The sequence below is a fragment of the Elaeis guineensis genome, chromosome 10, assembly GCF_000442705.2.
Source record: "Elaeis guineensis isolate ETL-2024a chromosome 10, EG11, whole genome shotgun sequence".
NCBI lineage: Eukaryota > Viridiplantae > Streptophyta > Magnoliopsida > Arecales > Arecaceae > Elaeis > Elaeis guineensis.
The window spans coordinates 50077937-50085126 of record NC_026002.2 but is presented as its reverse complement, the minus strand read 5'-3'; the positions used below and the strand labels follow the sequence as shown (position 1 = coordinate 50085126).

The 7190-nt window shown below is 36.7% G+C and overlaps 1 non-coding gene across 1 annotated transcript; it reads left to right on the top strand.

The window, feature by feature from the left end:
- The first annotated feature begins 489 nt into the window (after nucleotides 1-489).
- LOC140852265 (small nucleolar RNA R71) lies at nucleotides 490-596 on the top strand. Its single transcript, XR_012135167.1, has one exon. It is a non-coding gene; the product is annotated as a small nucleolar RNA R71 (small nucleolar RNA).
- Nucleotides 597-7190: the final 6594 nt, after the last annotated feature.

Here is a 7190-nt window from a genome sequence, read left to right as displayed (position 1 = left end):
CCTACATTAGGATTCTGGGACCATGAGAAATTTGGGTGATTCCTCCAACCTGGGTTATATGTGGGTGCATAAGGATTGTTCAATGGTCCTTGATAGGTGGCATTCACCTGTGCACACTCATTCGAGTAGGAACATTCTTCTAAGACATGGTCTGGTGCATTGCACCCTTTACACATGGGTGCAGATATTTGATTTACATTGGCTGGTCTCTGTAATTCTAAGGCTTCCAATCTACGTGTTAAGGTTGCAATCTTGGCCTCTGATGCTAGGGTTGGTTGAATTTGATGCATTCCTCCTCTTGAAGGTGTAGCTTTATCAGGTTCCCTAGTTGTTTCCCACTGTAAATTTTTCTCGGCTAGGTCTTCTAAGAATTGTCAAGCTTCAGTAGTTTCTTTGTCCATAAATTGGCCTTGGCACATGGACTCTAGCATGGTTCTTGAGTTTGAATCTAACCCCTCATAGATGATCTGGCATAGTCTCCAAGTTTCTATTCCATGGTGTGGGCATTGGGTCAAAAGATTCTTGAAACGATCAAAGTACTTCCAAAATGATTCACCAGCTAGTTGGTAAAATTGATTTATTTCATTCCTAATCCTAGCTGTTTTATGATGGGAAAAATACTTTTTTAAAAATATTCTCACAAAGCCCTCCCAAGTAGTGACAGAATAGTTTGGCAGACTATAAAGCCACTTCTTAGCATTGTCCTTAAGGGCAAAGTTGATTAATCTAAGTTTGACCTCATCCTCTGTTAATTGCAGTTTCATGGTTGCACATACCTCCTCAAATTCTCTAATAAATATATAAGCATCCTCTAATCCTGTGAATTTTGGAAGCATATTTATGATTTAAGGTTTGATTTCAAAATTGTTAGCTGTGGGTTGTGGCAACCTGATACAAGATGGTTGGATGGAGCCAACTGGATAACACAAATCCTTAAGGGTCATGGGTTGGATTGGTTTAGCCATTGGAACAACAGGAATTGACTCAATTCTAACTAGATGACCCGACACTCTTCTCCACACACGAGGTGTACGGTTCTCGATGTTTATACAATTTTTTTTTTTTTTTATAAAATTTTTATGTATAAGGAAAAAAAAGAAAAGAGAAAAAGTTCTAAAGAGAAGATCCTAAGGAGTCCTAAATCTAAAGAAAAGTAATCAAATTAATTTAAATTTTAAATTTTTTTTTTTTCAAACAAGTGAATCAATAAATTAAACTCAATCTATCCTAGGGTTAACCTAAATCTAGACAGCTCCTAACTGTTCCAAGATGACCCTTCAAGCCTTCCAAGTGGAGATTGATCAACCAGTTAGCCAGGTAAGTATAAGAGGTGGGAGGTTCACTCATCGTTGCCTTTCTAGACACCAAATGAGTTGGCCAGGCCAGCAACTGAACCAATTTAACAAACCACCCTCAGGGACTTGCCTAGACACCAACTAATCAAACAACTCAAACTTGGTAGAACTCTTAGGGTTCCTTGTCCTATTAAGCTCGAATTCCTTAAGGTTGACGTCTAATTGATTTTAAGATTAAAGGTCTAGGTAATGCAATATGATGAAGATGGTTTTTGGGCTAAAGAAGGATAATGAAATCCCCACCTTATCTTGTTAATGGGTTGATGCCCTTAGATTAATTATGAAAATGCAAATGCAAATAAACAAGATGACCAAGAATGTAAAAGATTTTAATTTAGAAATTTTTTTTTTAAATTTTGATATTTTACTTCACGATTATGAAATGTCTTTTGTTTTGTTTTTTTTTTTTTTATGATTAAGTAAATTCAAATGATTAGGTCTAAAAGCAAAAGTAATTAACTAAAAATAATAAAAGAGAAATTAGAAGCGTACCTGAGTTTTTCAGCAATCACCAACTAAATATAGAAACCTAAAGGAAAAAGAAAGAGAGTTATAAAGCATGAAGAACAAATATTTGAAAATAATTTAAAATGCCAAATCTCCGGCAACGGCGCCAAAAACTTGATGTGCAAATTTTAAAATTTGTAAATAAAATCGCAACCGCACGGTGTGCAGAGTAGCACGACCAGTGAGTACGGGTCGATTCCACAGAGACTTGGTTTAAAAATGATTTTCAAATCTATGCTCAAGCGAGCTTTAACAAAAATTGAAAGTCGAAAGTTGTTTGCTAAAGACAATAAGACTAAGGATCTAGGGTTTTTGAATCCACTAGATCTAGATTAGGGAATTCTACCTAGAATTTTTCTTATTGATCATAACGACTACTCCTCTTGTCTTTCCCAAGCATAGATTATGAAGAAACTAAGGCCCAACGATAACCCATCAAGATTCTTTACAGGGGAGTAGTAACTAGGATCCCTTAGGATTTTCTCCTCCTATGCACTGAATCAAGCATGAACTATGAAGGGACTCTGACCCAACTGTAGTTCATCAAAAATTCTTGGCAAAAGAGGAAGAAAAAGAAACCCTAAGAAAAAGAAAGAACCCTATGTAAAATCCCTACTCATGATCTAGCTTCATCGCAAACCCTAGAAGGGATGCTTAGCTAGACATGATCTAAATCTACTTGCAAAATTTAAATGCAAAAAAATAAACTATCCTAATTTCATAAATTAAACTATCCTAATTGCATAAATTTAAACTGCATAATTTAAACTAACCTAATTGCATAAAATTAAATTGTATAAATTAAACTATCCTAATTGCAAGAAAAATAAATTGCATAATGTAAAGAGATGAAATTGCATAAAAATAAGATTTTATATAAAAAAAAAATTATTACAAAAACTTCAAAGCTCGAGGCTTGAGAAGAGAGCTAAAAATCCCACTATCTAGGGTTACAAGCTTGATCGGAAGGAAGAATACATAAAACAAGGGCTTTTGGGGGCTTTTTATAGGCATTTGGGGGTTATAAGGTTTTCAAAACTTTAGATGTGGGACTAAGAGGGTTGTTAGGGGGGTTTATGGTGTGCCGATGGGTCCATGGTCCATGCGCCTGTTGCTGTGGATCAGGCGGCTAACCAGATCACCAAATTAGTTAATTTTTGACCAATTTTGATCTGATTTGACTCGGGTTTGACCCAATTGAGTCTTCTTTCTTCATTCTTCAATTCCTGGGTCAATTTAACTCCGTTTTGCATAAAATTTACGTCGTTGGAATCCTCTTTCCTTGTTCTTTCTATTGATGATCTCTTCTTCTATAAAATATAATAACAAGTATCAATTTTTTAATAAAGTTAGATAATTTAGATATTAATTGATACTTTTTATGTCAATTTGTGACATAAATCAAATATCATCAATGTACATTTGTATAACTAAGATATCATCTTGATTTCTTTTAATGAAAAAGATTGTGTCTATATTTTCTCTTGAAAAATTATTATTAAGCAAAAATTTACTTAGCCTTTCATACCAAGCCCTAGGTGCTTGTTTCAAATCATATAATGCTTTGTTTAATTTAAAAATATGATTAGAAAAAGTATGATTTTCAAAACTAAAAAATTGTTCTACATAAACTTCTTCAGCAATATATCCATTTAGAAAAGTATTTTTGATATCCATTTGGAATAACTTAAAATTCATAAAGCAAGTATATGCAAGTAAAAGTCTAATTACTTCTAATCTAGCAACAGGTGTAAGATCTCATCAAAATCAATTCTCTCTTCTTGATTATAACTCTTTGCAACCAATCTTGCTTTATTTCTAATTACATTTTTATGTTCATCCAGTTTATTTCTATATATCCATTTTGTACCAATTACTGAATAATTTTTAGGTCTTGATACTAAAGTCCACACATTATTTCTTTTAAATTGATTAAGTTCTTCTTGCATTATATTTATCCAATTATAATCTTTTTCAGCTTCATCAATAGTTTTAGGATCAAAATGAGAAATGAATGTAAAATGATTGTATGCATCTCTAAGAGAGAAACGAGTTCTTACTCCATGTATAGGATCACCAATGATCAATTCTTTGAGATGATTGTGATTATACCTCCATTCTTTAAGTAGATCATTTGAGCCTAGAGGTTGTTCTTGTTGTTCTTCAGCTTCATCCTCTTGTTTGTTTTCATGTTCTTCTTCATTTTGAATTGTTGAGTCTTTTAGGGTGATCTCCTTCATTCTTCCTTGAAGGAAGATCGTTAATTTTATCAAAAATAACATATATTGACTCCTCTACTACTAAAGTTCTTTTGTTTAAAATTCTAAAAGCTTTGCTAGAAGAGAAGTAACCAAGAAAAATAGTTTCATCGGATTTTATATCAAATTTTTCTAATCTTTCTTTACCATTGTTCAAAACAAAATATCGACAACCAAAAATATAAAAATATGCAATGTTTGATTTTCTTCCTTTCCAAAGCTCATAGGGAGTTTTTTTTAAAATTGATCTAATTAAAGCACGGTTTAATATGTAACATGCAGTGTTAATTGCTTCTGCCCAAAAATATCTTGGGAGGTTGCTTTCACATAGCATGGTGCGGACCATTTCTTTAAGAGTTCTATTTTTTTTTCTACTATTTTATTTTGTTGGGGTGTCCTAGATGCTGAAAAGTTATGGTCAATACTTTTTTCATCACAAAACTTTTTAAAATCTTGATTTTCAAATTCGGTTCCATGATCACTTCGAATATTTTGAATTGAAAAATCTTTTTCATTAGTGACTTTTCGATAAAATTTTGAGAACACATGAAAAATTTCATCCTTATGTGCTAAAAAGAAGATCTATGTAAAATGAGAAAAATCATTAATAATCACAAAGCCATATCATTTTTCATCTAGACTAATAGTTCTAGTCGGTCCAAATAAATCTATGTGCAATAGTTCTAATGGCTTAGAAGTTGAAACAATATTTTTACATTTGATGAGACTCTTGTTTGTTTATCCAGTTGGCATGCATCACAAATTCTATCTTTTTTAAAATTTAATTTGGGTAAGCCGGTAATCAATTTTTTTTTAATAAGTTTTGAAAGTGAATGTATGCTAATATATGCAAGCCTATGATGCCAAAGCTAACTAGTCTCATTAATCTTGGCATTCAAGGCTACTAGGCATTGCATGTTTATTTTGGAAAGATCATTCAAATCTACCATATAGATATTACCATGTCTATGCCCAACAAATTTAATGCCTTCATCAATAGGACTAGTTACTATGCATAATGAAGATTCAAAAATAATTTTGTATCTTTTATCATAAAATTGACTGATGCTTAATAGATTATGTTTCAAACCATCTACTAATAAAATATTTTTAATATACTTGGAGGGAGTGATACCAATGTTACCTATACCAATGATCTTTCCTTTGCCATTGTCTCCAAAGGTGACCATTCCTCCATCTTTAGCATTAAGTGTGATGAATTGAGATTCATCACCAGTCATGTGTCTTGAGCACCCACTATCAAGATACCATTTTTAATTTGTTCCTTGAGATGCAAGACACACCTACATACAAAAATCAAGTTTTGATTTTAGGTACCCAAGTTTTCTTGGGTCCTCTTTGGTTAGTCACAATGGTTTCTTTTGAAACCTATATTTTCTTCACATTAAAATTTTTAAATTTGTTAGAAAAACATGTATAAGATTTGTGTCCTACTTTATCACATTTAAAGCAAGTAATATTTGAAAACTTGTTGCATGATGAGTTTATAAAGATATTTTTCAGAAGTTTTTATTTCTTTAAAGGGTTATATCTGTTAGGATTTGACACCTCGAGATTCAACCTACATTGAGCCAACAGCGAGGTTCGCAGTGAAAAATGGAGTCCAACGAGACCAAGATCACCTGAAACGGAGCTCGGATGGAGGAGATACGAGCTTTTAAAGTTGGCACGAGATTCGAGGTGGCAGAGGACCACCGGTGACCGGCGGCGGGTGGCAGCGGCGCGGTCGCAGGCGGCGGCACACGGGACACGCGACCCAAGCCCGCACGGGATGTGCGACCCACGTGGGCGAGTGGCCTAGGCGGGCGCACGGCCCAGCCGCGCACAGGCTCGCGTGCGGGAGCGGGCCGGCCCAGGCCCAGCGGCCTGCTGGCCCTTTGCCCCGATCCACCATGGACCGGGCGGTCCACGGTTGGGCCTATAGACCACGTGGGCATTTCCCATGCATTTCGTACGGTCCATGGCACTATTCCATGGACCGATCGTGATCGGAGGGCATGGGTTGATCTGTTTTTTGATCTGACGGTTCAGAACCTGATTTGGGTTGATTAAGAAATCTTAAACCTAATCTAAGTAGGTTTTAATCCTTTAAAAGGGCCTGTGGATGAACAGTAAAGTGGTGGTTCAGGTTTTCTCACCGTACAGAGCCGTATGAACCCGAGTGGAGAGAGAGAGGTGAAAGCACTGAGAGAGAAGGAGCAGGAGGCTTCTGGACAGCAGTCGCCAGGCACTTCAAGGGTTCAGGAGGGTCTTCAAGAGAGAGAGAGCTTTTGTGAGGAAAACTTCTAGTGAGAGAGAATTGGATGTATAAGGGTTGAGGGTGAGGTCTCCTCTTGTAAAATTTCTTTTTCATAGTGAAGTTTGCATGCCCCGTGGAGGCAAGCCCTTTTGTGGCTGATCCACATATTTTGATTATTTTTTCTTTTTGTTTTGTTTCTTCTTTCTTCCTGCTGCATCACATGGTACTGAAAGGATCTTGGGAGGTGGTGTCCTGGCCAGACATCCACCCAACAAGTGGTATCAGAGCAAGGTGGTACAAGGATGCAGATTGCAGTGGTGGTGAGCAAGACTGAAGATGGAGAAGACAGGAACAATCAAGATGGAGATCAACAAGTTTGATGGTAAGAGCAATTTCTCCTTGTGGCAGGCAAGGGTGAAGGACGTGCTCATCCAACAGGGGTTGATCGAAGCTCTCTTGTGCGATGAGAAGCCGACCACCATGGAGGTGCGGGATTGGAAACGGCTACAGATGCAGGCGGTGAGTACCATCCGCATGTACCTGATGGATGAGGTGGTGATCCATGTGCTGAGCGAGACTTTTCCGACGGTGCTGTGGTCGAAGCTCGAGGAGTTATATATGACGAAGTCTCTCACCAACACACTTTTTCTCTGGAGGCAGTTTTACCAACTGTGGATGACTGAGGGACAGAGCGTGCAGGAGCATCTGAGCCACTTCTTGAAGATCCTCACCGACCTCCTCAGCGTTGGCGAGAACGTTGAGGAGAAGACCAGGGCGTTGGTTTTGCTGGCGTCGCTTTCCTCTTCGTAC